This window comes from Peromyscus leucopus, chromosome 1, assembly GCF_004664715.2.
Source record: "Peromyscus leucopus breed LL Stock chromosome 1, UCI_PerLeu_2.1, whole genome shotgun sequence".
Lineage (NCBI taxonomy): Eukaryota > Metazoa > Chordata > Mammalia > Rodentia > Cricetidae > Peromyscus > Peromyscus leucopus.
Genome location: NC_051063.1, coordinates 186723255 through 186737428, shown reverse-complemented (window position 1 = coordinate 186737428; position 14174 = coordinate 186723255).

Here is a 14174-nt window from a genome sequence, read left to right as displayed (position 1 = left end):
AGTTCCAGGAAAGGTGCAAAGCTACACAGAGAAACCCTGTCTCCAAAAACAAAAAACAAAACAAAAAAAAAAAATTGTCAAGGTCAGTGATAGCCTCTAGGCTCGCTACTCATAAGCCACACCCCAGCTCACAAACCCCTTTCTTCTGTTCTCATTTAGCCCTGGAAATATCTCCTGTGTCTTCCCCTTGCTTTTTCCGATGAGCAAAGTAAAAACTGCTTTTTAGGCATGTAAAGACATCTTAGTCAGGATCCCCCCAACGCCCGAGGTTGTACCAGATAAGCAGAACTCAGTGATATCACTCTCTAAAGATAACCAGACACAGTCCTAGAACCCGCTGACACCCACTGGACAGTATATTAGCAGAGGTCAATAGCAAATGCTCTGCTCTGCTCATCTGGTGAGGGACCACCTTGATCTGTCCTGTGGCGCGAGAGTCTCCCCCAGGATGCTGATGCTGGAATCAGAGACTTCTGTTAGAGACTGGACCTGACTTTCACGAGATAAATGAACGGCACAGGTGAGCAGCCTTGGGGAGATAGGGTTTGTCTGGCAGTTAGGAATTTGGAAGGTCAACCTTGTGAGGACCCTACGCATAATAAAATACAACTTTTGTCAAACTGTGTCTATCTACCTTCTTGTTCTTGATAGTTTCCCAGCACACAGCCTTGCCATTTTGTAATAAACTTTTCCTTTTTGACTCACGGAGCTGCAAGTTTGGTTTCTTTACTGCACCCACTTTCATTCCCCCTGCCCCTAGTGCTCTAAGCAGATGCAGCCCCCACAGGAACATTATTCACAGGCTCCTCCCCTGGCCAGGGAGTTACAAGAACTTTATAAGATGCCATTTCTGCCTGCCTGCTACCTCCCATTTACAGAGGATCCATCACGTGGCTCTCAAGGCTCAGGCGTCTGCTCCTCCCCAACTGAGCAGAGCAGCACCTCACTCACCATGCCGCTGTTCCAGGCTCTTCCGCTCTCTCCACACAGCTCCTTTCAGCAGAGGTCACAGAACAGAACTCCAAACCACTCCTGCTTGCTCAGCTGTGGATCCTAGCCTGCAACATGGAGTCTGGAAGAGCCCTCCTCCCCCTCTGACTGGTGGTCTGCCTGGAGATCCTGATTGGCTAGTGAGGTCTGAGTGACAGAAGCACCTCCCTTAGGGCTTGAGTGTGCTCAAGGACTCAACACAAAGGGTTCTGGCCAAGGCTTTCCAGCCAGGCCCAGACCTTTCCCAGGTCTGCACAGATTTACATTTCAATAGCTCTCACACCTGGCCTCCAATAGTTGATTCTTCTGTCTTCCAGCACTCCTTAGACACATCCCCTCCTCCTCCTAGATACAAGGTACTTAGTTTGCACAGCTCATTACAAAATGTGGAGTGGGGTTATAGTCTTGTACCTCAGGTAGAAGGGTGCCCAAAATATTAACAACTAAAGACAGATTTGAGGACACAAAACAATATTTTTCTTCCGTGGTTTCGTGCTGAGTTCAGGTGAACTGCAGGTACTTGAATTTAAGTCATCAGACCCCCTGAACAATGTCTCTGGCACTCAACTGAATGTCTTAGAATCTATTTATAAAACTATTATAAACACTGGGTGCTGGAGAGATGGCTCAGGGATTAAGAGCACTTGCTACTCTTCCAGAGGTCCTGAGTTCAATTCCCAGAAATCACATGTTGGCTCACAACCATCTGTAATTGAAGCCATCCTCCAGCTTCCAGATACATATGCAGAGCACTCATCCATAAAATAAATACAAAAATAAAAAATTTAAAAAGCTGTTATAAACACGTGTTTATGTTCACTCTTCAAAATAAAGCAACACACACAAAAGATGACAGTATGAATATCAGTTTGGCTTGCAAGTAGTATGTATTATTCAAATTTCCCTAATTAACTGTATCCTTGGATGATAAGTTTGCAGTTTTAAAATTGATGCAATGTCCACTGGTGAAATATTCCGACAAATGATATTTAGGCAACAGTGAGAAGACTCAGGGGAAACTGCATGTGATGTGCAAGGCTGGTAACCCAAGCTTCATATTCAGGACCCACATGAAGATGGTGGAGAGAACTCCACAACATTATCATCTAGTCTCCCCATATCTGCCTTGGCCTACATTTCCATAGTCACACCATACACACAAACAGAGGAATTTGTTTTTGTTTTTGTTTTTGTTTTTTAAAAAAAAGGACCTCAAAAGGCTTGAGCAGATTGATTACAGCTGTCAGATTTTTGACCTCCAGAAAAAAACAAAAAAAACAAAAAAAAACTTCCTTAACAGAGGGAAATATGTTGCCTAAAGATCATACTACGTCCTGATGGCTATATTCCCTTCAGTATGCCTTTGTTCATGTCTATAAAGACTAATGTGTAATCTTGAAGCTTCTACATATTGTTTGTAGCTGTATGAAGTTTTCACGTACTGAGTGTTACTGTTTACATGCTACGGCTTTCACACATTATTTACAAAGAGTTTCTCACCAGCGTGAGTTATTTTCAGTCTTTGAAGATAACTTTGACATGTGAAGACTTTATTGAATTGAATATATTCATGTGGTTTCTCTGCTGTTTGACTAGTTTGTTCTTTGAAGATGAATGTGGAATGCAAAGGCTGTGCAAACCACATTGACTACATGTAAATGTTTATCTCCAGTTTGACCTTTGCAATGCTTGACTGAGTTTAAACTAAATAGTAAGACAGTTCTACAGTATTGCTCTCATGGTGTGTGATTCAAACAGTGACAGTTCTTAAGATAGGGTACTGGTAATGTATCATATAGAAATGCCTTGTAAACACTGAGAAGCTACCTTACAATGAGGTCCATGGTTTTATAAAATATAAAAATTATCAATCCATTTAAAGCTGTCTTTTTTCACTCTGTTGCAGGTATTCCAACTTCTGGAGCACATTAAAATTCCATCAGAGGGATATCTGTATCAGTTTGCATATGAAAATTACCTTCTATTTCTTCTATAATTCAACAAGGTTCTTCAATATCATGGTCTTCAAGTTGTATCCTAAGATATAGTAGTAAATGTGTAATATATATTTGTAACTTATGGAAATTAAAACTTATGGAAATTAAAATTTCTCTCTTCAGTGAACCTTAAAACATAATTTATTTATTCACCACATGTTCCCTTTTCCACAACATCAATTATAAAATGGTACAGATAACCAAGAATCATTTGCTCCTCTATTTAGAATATGAAGGAAGACTCACATTCTTGCCTACAGCAGTGAGATTCCTGCAGGTTTTCAGCAGTACACCTTTATATAGACTCTTCATAAAAGGATCCAGTAAAGCCCACTCTTCCCAAGTGAAGTTCACATGAATGTCATCATGGGTCCCAGAATTCCAAAATACCCCACACATGTCCATAACAGTATGGGTCAGAGTGCAAATGTATACAAATATATACTTCATTAAGAATATCTACACATAATTCTGTGTACTTCATGACATAATTCTGATGTAATCAAAAACTCATTTTAGGAAGAAATACATATGGAAGATTGCTCCTCTCATTTCAGGGCCAAACAATTAAGATATGACATTGAAATAGTAATGCACAATAACAGATATTCAGAAACTTGCAAATATATCAAAAGCATAGAGTATATATAGAATTAAATGAAAATGAATGTCCAACATACCCAGACTTATGGGGCACTATGAAAGCAGTGCTAAGAGGAAAACTCATAACACTAAATGTCCATATAAAGAAAATGGAGAAATCTCACACTAGTGACTTTACCACATAGTTGAAAGGTCTAGAACAACAACAACAAAAAAAGCAAATTCACCCAGTAGGAGTAGAAGGCAGGAAATGATCAAACTCAGAGATGAAATCAATGAAATAGAAACAAAGAGAATAATACAAAGAATCAATGAAAGAAAGAGTTGGTTCTTTGAGAAAATCAACAAGATAGACAAACCCCTATCCAAACTAACCAAAAGGCCGAGAGAGAATATCCAAATTAACAAAAGCAGAAATGTAAAGTGGGGTATAACAACAGACACTGAAGATATCCAGAGAGTCATCATGTCTTGCTTAAAAGACATGTACTCCATAAAATTGGAAAATCTAAAAGAAATGGACATTTTTCTTCATAGATACCACACACCAAAATTAAATCAAGACCAGGTAAACAATCTAAATAGACTTATTACCCCTAAGGAAATAGAATCAGTAATTAAAATTTCTCAACCAAGAAAAGCCTAGGGTCAGATGGTTTCAGCACAGAATTCTAACAGAATTTCAAAGAAAAGCTAATACCAATATTCCTCAAATTGTTCCCCACAGGAGAAACAAAAAGAACATTGCCAAATTCTTCTTATGAGGCTACAGTTACCCTGATACCTAAAGCATACAAGGATGCAACAAAGAAAGAGAATTACAGACCAATCTTCCTCTTGAACATTGATGCAAAAATACTCAATAAAATACTAGTAAACAGATGTCAAGAACACATAAACGGGCAGTGGTTGCGTATGACTTTAATCCCAGCACTTGGGAGGCAGAGGCAGGTGGATCTCTGTGAGTTCGAGGACAGTCTGGGCTACAGAGTGAGTTCCAGGAGAGGCACCAAAGCTATACAGAGAAACCCTGTCTTGAACTGCACCCCCCACAAAAAAAAAGCACACATAAAAAAATTCATCCATTATGACCAAGTAGTCATCATCCCAGAGATGCAGGGATGGTTCAACATACAATAATCTGTCAAAGTAATCCACCATATAAAGAAACCAAAGGGAAAATATCCACATGATCACATCTCATTAGATGCTGAAAACGCCTTTGACAAAACCCAACTTCTCTTCATGATAAAGGTTCTAGAGAGATCAGGAATACAAGAAACATTCCTAAATATGATAAAAGTGATATACAGCAAGCTGACACCCAACCTCAAATTAAATGGAGAGAAACTCAAAGTGATTCCACTAAAATCAGGAGATAGACAAGGCTGTCTACTATTTCCATATCTATTCAATATAGTACTTGAAGTTCTAGATAGAGCAATAAGACAACAAAGGGAGATCAAGGGGATACAAATTGGAAATGAAGAAGCCAAACTTTTGCTATTGGCAGATTATATGATAGTACACATAAGTGACCACAAAAATTCTACCAGGGAACTGCTACAGCTGATAAACACCTTCATCAAAGTGGCCAGATACAAAATTAACTAAAAAAAAACAATCAATAGTCCTCCTATATACAAATGATAAATGGGCTGAGAAAGAAATCAGGGAAACATCACTCCTCACAGTAGCCATACATGTTAAGGGCCTGCTATTGTAGATTTGCTGTGCTCTAATGGAGATACATTTCCATGGTTGTTATTGATTGTGTTGTTAGGTGGAGTCTAGGCATCTGAGATTGGGAAGATTATGATTCTTGGTGCTGACATCTGGTCTTTCCTTTGTTGGTTGGATATTTTGTTACTTGGTTTCTTTACTTTCTTATTCTCAAAAGAGTTTGGTGTCTGTAAGATTAACCTGGTAGGACAATCTTCTGGGGTCCTGTGGGTCCTGAACTGATGGTTCTGGGTACAATGTGGTTCTGGGTATTGAGACCCAACACTTATGAATGCATATGGTCTGGGGACAATGGAAGGGCTTCACGACAGGGAGGAAAGCAGGATGTTCCAATCAGATCTGTTAGGTTAGTCCCCTGGAGTGCAGGCAGACAGAGGAATGGGTACTGCTAGAGAGCTGAGGATGAGACTGGAGGATTGTACATAGAGTAATAGTGTGAAGATCTCTTACTCTGACCCTACAGAGCTGAAGATGATTTTGACTTTCTGTTCCTGTTGGCTTGACCTCCGTAGCTCTGGGATGGTAGGTGTGCCACTATACCTGGCCTTCTGTTGTCGTTACTTGAAGCAATGTCTCACTATGTAACTCGAGCTGGAGTGGAACCCACGAAGTTGCCCAGGTTCTCCACAATACACAGACAGTTTTCTTACCTCATCCTCCCAATTTCTGGAATACAGGTTTGAGCTACCATATCTGCCTTTGCTTATTATTCTTTAATTTTTTGAAATGAAATTCATTTAATAATTTGTGTGTGAATGTGTGTGTAGGAGGATGTCAGAAGGTAACTGAGAAAAATCCATTCTCTCCTTCCTCCATGTGGGAGGAATTGAACTCTGGTTGGCTAGAATACTGGCAAGTGTCTTTATCCACTGATCCTTCTTCCTGGACCCATTGATACTTGTTAATTTTCTCATTTCTTGGTTTGGTTACTTTTTATCCAATAATGTCATTAAAATTATCATGGTCTTTCAGAGCCCCAACTAGGCATCTGTTGTCACCAAATCAAATCTAGATTGATATGAGAGATATTTCTTCCTAATATTTCTAGTCTGCTTATCAAGTATTTTTTTTTATTATTTTCTCATCTGATAAACTGGGTTAGGCTGTTTATCCATTGCCAGAAAGCCTTTATTTGAAATACACAAAAATTTGGAAAAAATCGCCAATGAAGCTTTAACATTACTTGTTTTGAGATCAAACTCAGATCATCAGTGTATGATGCAAGGTACTTTACCCACTGATCCATTTTTCACACCTCAATTGTTTTATATTTTACTGGTTTCAGTCTTGGTCTTTATTATTTCTTTCCATGTAGCATTTTGAGTTTTTCCAAGCCCATAAAGTGAATTTCTAAAGATTATTAGATTGCATTTTCATTTTCATTTAGTTCCAGAAATGGTTTAAAAAATTTTCAATTTGAATAATCATGTTTAAATACAATGAAATACAGTCATAAATGCTCCCCATTTCTCCTTCCACTGCTCCAGCAGCCCAAGTAAAGCCTTCCTCCAAATACGTCTTCTCTTCACCACACTGGTACTGGTATTAACATTGTGATCCCCAAGACTGCCCTTCTTTCTATTCCTCAGGAATATTATCCACCCCCATGTCTATGTGAACAACCTCCAGAGCCAGTATTGCCTCAATACTTACCTGTTTTCTGGGGTAAAACTCTCCTGTCTGAGATAGGGGTGCTTTAACACTGACATATCACTCACTGACAATACCAGTTTGAGTATCCCATCTGAGATTCTTCCAAGTGGTGTCAACCATGTCATGGTGTCTGGGACATGAAGAGGCTCAGCTATCATAGATTTCCAGCCTGGGGTACAAATTGCATCTGGGCCTTCAGAAGTTGAAGTATGTAAATGTCTGTTTGTGAAGAGATTCTGTCTTTTCTGAACACTTATACATGATCCTTCATAACAGGTATGATGTCTACAGATCATTGTGGTCATGAACCTAAAATAGCAACAGCAGGTCCATGAAAGGAAACATTTCACACAGCAGAGCTGAGCAGTCAGTAGATCTGTGTTCATTAGAGGTCAGTAGGGGGAGCTCATTCCCATGTGGTAGCAGTAGGTTCAGAAATCCTGGCAAAGACAGGCATCTATGCTTCCAACCTCACTGTGTGCAGAAGGACACCAGGATGTCTCATTCTGATTTCCACAGTTTAAGGGTTAGCATTGAGCTTCCTGCCTGTGTGCATGTGTGCACATACATACGTGCATGTGTGTATAAGAAAGATTCAGTCAAGTATTGTCACCCTTAGTCACCTGTCTCATATGAGTCTAAGTGTCACACAGGACTTATTCCTGCAAGGCAGAACCCTTAAAATGCTAAGTATGGAGTGTTGGCAAGCACAAAATCCACAGATCAGGCCTGAGTCCTGGGTAAGTTCTTAGAGGAGAGCTACATGAAGGACCCATGAAAGGGAGGAGATGTTCAGCAGGAGTTGACAGCACACAGCATGTCAGAGAAAAATAGGGAGATGGACATTAAGTAGACAGTTGTCATGGTTGTGAAATGGCATCACTGTGTTCATTGACTTGAACATTCATCTATGAGGGACTCCCTGTCATCATGGTTGTCAAATGGCATCACTGTATTTGCTGACTTAAAAACTCATCTATGAGGGACTCACTTGTGCAATGGCAGCAAGACTGCTAATGGAGATCACCAACTGCTCTCTTGGTTGGATTTGAGACCTGCTTCATAGGGAAGAGTCCATTCATAGTACTGCGAACTGGGTCAAACCCATGGCTGAGGAGGCCATAGGCACTAGAAGAGAACATTTGACTTGGTTTCACTCAATGGTAATGTTGTCAAGTGCCTTAAATATTGGTTTTTTTATCCTTAGGCTTATGCTTCTCCCACCCTTGGTCACAGAGGCTTCTCATTGCAGCTGGCAGTGTTGAATGGAGAGATGTGTTACTGTTCAAAGTGCTGACAATAAGCAATTGGAACGACTGGGCTGTAGATGGGACAGTTATATAAAGTCCTAATCCAAGGCTCATGGGATATTGCGGAGGAGGATGTAGATTGGATTCCGAGGCCCCATATCAAGCTAAAGAGCTATTGGCAGTTGGTAGCTATGGGAAGGGAGATCCCCATTTCATCAGAAGTGTGTACTCTGACATGTTCCTCATGCCTAAGTGCATGACCAAATACCCAGACCCTTATGTGCTGAACTTATTTTTAATTGTCTTAACTGCAAACAGAAACCTTAACCTGTGAGGTATATTGCTCCTGATTTGGTCGCGCGATAAGTCCAGATTTTTCTACACTATAACAATATAATAATAACGTTGAAAATATAAACTACTGACAGGAGAATAAAACTGAACAAACTATCGACTAGAAGAAATAAAGGTGAAATAACACAGATAATGAAGTAATTTTTTTCTTTTGGGTGTGTGAGACCAACTAGGATTGTACTATCTTCCATCAACTGTGTTCCTTATTCAGAGGTAGGGAACAATAAGGGTAGTCCAGGGAATGAAAACATGTCTCTAACTGCCTTGCAAAGTCCTGCCTGGACACAGTGGCAGGAACAATCTCCCCCCCACAACCCCTTCCCCCCTCCCCCCCCCCCCCCCGCCCCCTCGCAAGGCTGATTCCTACCTGAGGGCAGACATTCCACAGTAGGGTGTGATCCCTTTCTTCTACAAATGCTGGGTGAATTGTTGAAAATAACGCCTGAGATCTCTTGCAAGCATGCAGGAAATGAATGGAAACTTCATTAGAGCCCACTATCCAAGGTAATCATACTTTATTTCCCAAAATATTGAGTAACAGGAAAGTTTTTTGACAATCTACATTGTGCTTAAGCTAATAATGCCATGAATTAGTTTTCTTGAGAAAATTCCTGGGTGTTTTATGAAATGATTTTTTTTTAAGATTCTGGAAAGAAGTCATCATGCATTTAAATTGTAATCAAGGAGACAGCTCTAAGAAAAGTGATAGTCTTCCCTACTGGATGTGCCATAGAAAGTTCTTGTTTTTATTCTATTATCTCAACTGCAATGAGGAAGATATGAGGATGGAGGGAAGATTTCTGACAAATCCTTGGTCAGATGGATCTGACAGTATTTGGAGGGTTTTAACATCAGGGAAAATAAGAACCAGTCACAGAAAAAAAAATGTTGTATAGTCCAGGTTTTCTTTGTCCTTATTTCCGTGTTTTTTTTTTTTTTCAGTTTTAAATTTTGTTTTCATTTGAGATCCTTCTTTCTTCAATATTTTGTAGTTTCCTGAGAAGGTTCTTGTTGTGCATGTCTAGATGGATTGAAATTTACATTCCTCTTTCTCGTGGTCCCAAGTGTTGGGTTACAAATGTGCACATGTTTCCTGGTGTGTTCTTTTTTGGTGTCTTTACTTGATACCATTTAAGTTACACTTATTTATTGTCAGGTGTTCTGTGTTGTATGGATGATCAAAGAAGGAAGGTCACTCCAAGATGAATTTTAGGCTGACAGCAGTGGACAGCCTCTTAGGACTGAACCTTGAACAGCCATGCAAACCTTATTCATTAATTATTACACAAAAGTTGTTTTTTTTTTTTGGTAAAACAAGTTTCACATACCAAAATTCCTGTTGTAATCTGTATATTTTTCTCAAGGAAAGCATCATAGCCTTGCTACTTTAGTCTTTATTGTGTACTCTTTGCAGTACACAATAATTCAAGATATCCAGGTTTGCCAGGATAGTCTTCTGACCAAAGTCATGCAAAATCTGTAAAGCTGCTTCAGAGAAACAACTCTATAAATCACAGACAGCAATTGCTGTTTTCCACAATGATTTCCTCATGATCAAATTACTTCTAGAAAACAGCTATTCATTCTGAAGCTTATCTTAAATACAGTGTAAAACAACTATTCCTTTCCAATGTTTACCCTATATAAAATGATTCTGATTCTACTAGATTTCTACTACATTTCCAGCTTTTGTTTAAGCTATTTTGATTACAGTGAAGATAATGTAGCCACACAGTTAAGACAGCCTTTTCTCTAATATGCTGTCTCATCAGAGCCTATAAACATTTTTTCAGATAGCTGATACATGACCCAGGTATGCAAGCTGTTGTCCTTTACTAAACTAAACCTCTTAGAGATCCCATCTCCATGACCATGAAAGCAATACAAGACATGCTGGAGAATAGGAGGCATCCCTGGTATATAATCCATATATGATCTCATTCAGGGATGCCAGGAACCAACCAGAATCACCACAGCAGCTAGAAGCAAAAGCCTGCCAACGGCCCACACTTAAATACCCCAGCCTTTTGTATCTCCTCACCTACTTAATGTCTTTGTCTCTCTTGGAGCCTACCACACACTCCTGGACATCTCTCTGCTATCAAGACATTCCCCTTCTCCCTCTATTGGCTATGTCTTCCTTGGACTCTACAATATTGAAATCCTCCCTCTTGTTGAGTTCCTATTTTCAACTCTTACTTTTCACAATAACTCCGTTCTCTATCACTCAGATCATTCTTGGAGCTTATAAGAACCCTCACTCTGGTGTGAGGGACCAGTGCCCACACTTATTTACCCCAGGAACTCTTGAGGAATGAGGGATAAGAGACTTAAGTTAGAAATAGAGAAGAGAGAAACAGAGAGAAAACACAGAATAGACTCGGTGGTCCTGGATTCCTATCCATTGGCCCAGAACTTTTTTTCCAAAGTTCTATTTATAACAATGCCAAGGGGTGGAGCAAAAAAACCCCTCCCTTGCTAGTTACAGTCACCTGGTACCCAGGCCAGTGGTCCAATCAACCTCTTATGCAATCCTGCTGGGTACAGCTACTAGGAAAGCCAGCAGGCTACAACACTCTGGCAGAGATATTTTGTGACTCGTTCTCCTTTTTTCCATTGACTCAGTTTCCTCCTAAACTACTCAGAGATTTTTTGAAAGCCTTCATGTGTTCCTACAAATGTCTTGGCCTCAGAACAGCTCAAGCAGTGGCAGAAGATGGCAAACTTGATTTTCAAATTCTGCCAAACTGTAACAACTTCATCGACCACACAAATGACCCCCAAATCTTTTATTTTTAAGCTTTCTCAGCTCTACAGTATTGATGTAACCAACCGTCTTATTAAATAAGAAACACAGAAACAATGCAAAAGAGAAAGCCGAGAGGTCAGAGCTCAGAGCTAAAATCTCACCCTTCCGCCTGCGGTGTCCCAGCTTCCTGAATGAGGGCTCTATTTCCTGTCTGTTCGTCTATTTAAAGTATTTTGTTCTGCCTTCTCATTGGTTGTAAACCCAAACACGTGACTGCCTCGTCACTGTCTGAATGTACAGCCCCCTAGGTCTTAAAGGCATATGTCTCCAATGCTGGCTATATCCCTGAACACACAGATATCTATGGGATTAAAGGCGTGTGCCACCACCGCCACACTCTTGATATGGCTCTAATAGCTCTGACCCCCGGGCAACTTTATTTATTAACATACAATCAAAATCACATTTCAGTACAATTAGATTACCACCACACTACAGTCCCCAAAGTGTCTTATCCCTAAGCATTTTCCACTTTCCACTCTTTAAAATCTTTTATCCCTAGGATTTTGTTGCTCTTTGCTTTCAAAAACTGCTTAATAGGATTTCAGGATTTGTAAGTTCATTGTGTATGGTTAAAAACCTGTAACAATTCTTGTCAAATCTTTGGTCACAGCAACCGGAAAAGAAGAACAAAGCAGAGGAGAAAAACATGTTTCTAGGTCTCAACTCGAATCTTTCGGACCAACGAGGACTCATTTCTAGGAAGAAGACTTTCAATCAGAGTGGGGAGGGCATGGGAACTAGCCAGGCAAAGGGGGAACGGTAGGGACAGGGACCTAGGTGCTGTACACACAAGTTCATGGACCTGATATATCTGAAATAGAGTGAGCAATTATGATATGATGTTTTCTTTGTAGAATTTCAATTGTTTGATAAAAACATTGGCAATAATTATGACAATGATCTTGATAAGAACGCAGTCAGTTTCAGAACTATCTGGATTTGCAGAATACTGTCAACGTATCACACAGGATGCTGGGTACTAGATGTGATTATTTTTTTTAATGTAGTTCTTCAAACTATCACCTGATGCAGGCCCTGCTCTCTGAATCTCAAACCTGTGAGAATTCACACCAAAGATATAGGAAACAGGTCAGATTCTGATAAATGGGTGGTCCTGGATCTAGGTAGGCTTTAGTCAACTTTGTTTATGGTCTTTCTGGGTCTGAAAATGAATAAAGCAACATAATTTATCTTCAAAAAAACCTGTAACAAAAAGTTAGCTTAAAACTTGTAACATAAGGTTGATCATCAAAAATCATGTACATAGGTAATCTTAATTTGCTATAGCATGTTATATGTGATCTAACTCTTGTTTATAAAATTAGATCTAGGAAAATAGTTTTTTTTTTTTAGATAGCAACTGTGTGGCTCACCTCCACCTTAGCTGATGACCTCATCAAGATGGAAGCAAACAAGTGTGTGGTAGCCATCTCTATTAAGGTTAAAAAGGGTACATGTCATGTAACATCATGATCATCTTATTAATGATAACCATGTGATATAAACCAATTATGGCAATAATCTTAAAGATTAGTCCCACTGAGCCCTTGGTTTAGCATTGTATCTCATTTAGACTAAGAAGGCAACAGCAGGTGTCCAGAGTATTTTGGATTAGGGCAGAATTTTGTATGATGATGAATTCCTATGGTTATAAAGGTATACTCAGGTTAATAAAAACCTATTTGGAGATTTATGTCTAACTATATATGTCTTTGCTAACTGTTCAAAACCAGATTATCAGAAAGTTTAAATAAGAAACAACATATGTTTTTAAAATAGTATTAAAAAACTCCTAGGATCTACTCAGGTTAACAGTAACTGGCATGAAGATATAGGTACAGCTTCTTTGTCTTCATAAACTTTCTTAAGCTTTACCTATTTGGATAAACTGAGTCACACAAGAAATTGTGATATACTGTAATTGTTCACTATGATAGTATGAAAAATTAAAGTTCCCACTTTCTCTGTGAACTGCATGTATGTTTAAAACCAGTGGTCTCCAACATATGGGTCATGACCTCTTGGGCAGTGTCAAAAGACCCTTTCACAGGGGTCACCTAAGACCATCTGCATATCAGATATTTACATCAAAATTCATAGCTGTAGCAAAATTACAGTTATGAAGTAACAATGAAAATAATTTTATGGTTTGCGGTCACCAAAACATGTGTTAAAGGATCACAGCATTATGAAGTTTGAGAACCATTGGTTGAATGCTTTATTGTTATGCTAAAAGATCTTCAACTGAATCTTCAATTCAAAAATTTAAGGGTTAAACTTAACAGGGATGTTAAAGTTGTTTTTGTTTCTGAGATGGTGTTTAGCTGGTGTTGCCCAAACTATTGAATCCCCTTCTCTGTAATGTGGATGGCTGCGAGCCTGCAGAGTGCTCTGCTACAATAGGTCATAGCTTCTATCAAGGGTATCATAGAATCAGACTCAGCCCAGATGATGGGTTTTGGAATTTGCCTGTCAAGAAGCATAATCCTGGGTCCTAAGATGTTCCCTAACCATATTTAAATCTCAGATTTTTTTTTCTTAGTAGATTTTCAAAGTTTAAAAATCTGGTCAAGAAAATCACTCACATGTGTGGCTAGTAGTTTGTCACTTGTTGGGTTCCAGACCCACTAATGTCATCAGCTAAGATGGGCCATCATACCTTGATTTTATGTATTCTCTTGACATTTTCTAATTTTAACATGAGGATACTAATGCCTCATTGTAAGCTACCTCTGAAAAACTCTTGTTGAGTAGGAGAGACTTCAATATGAA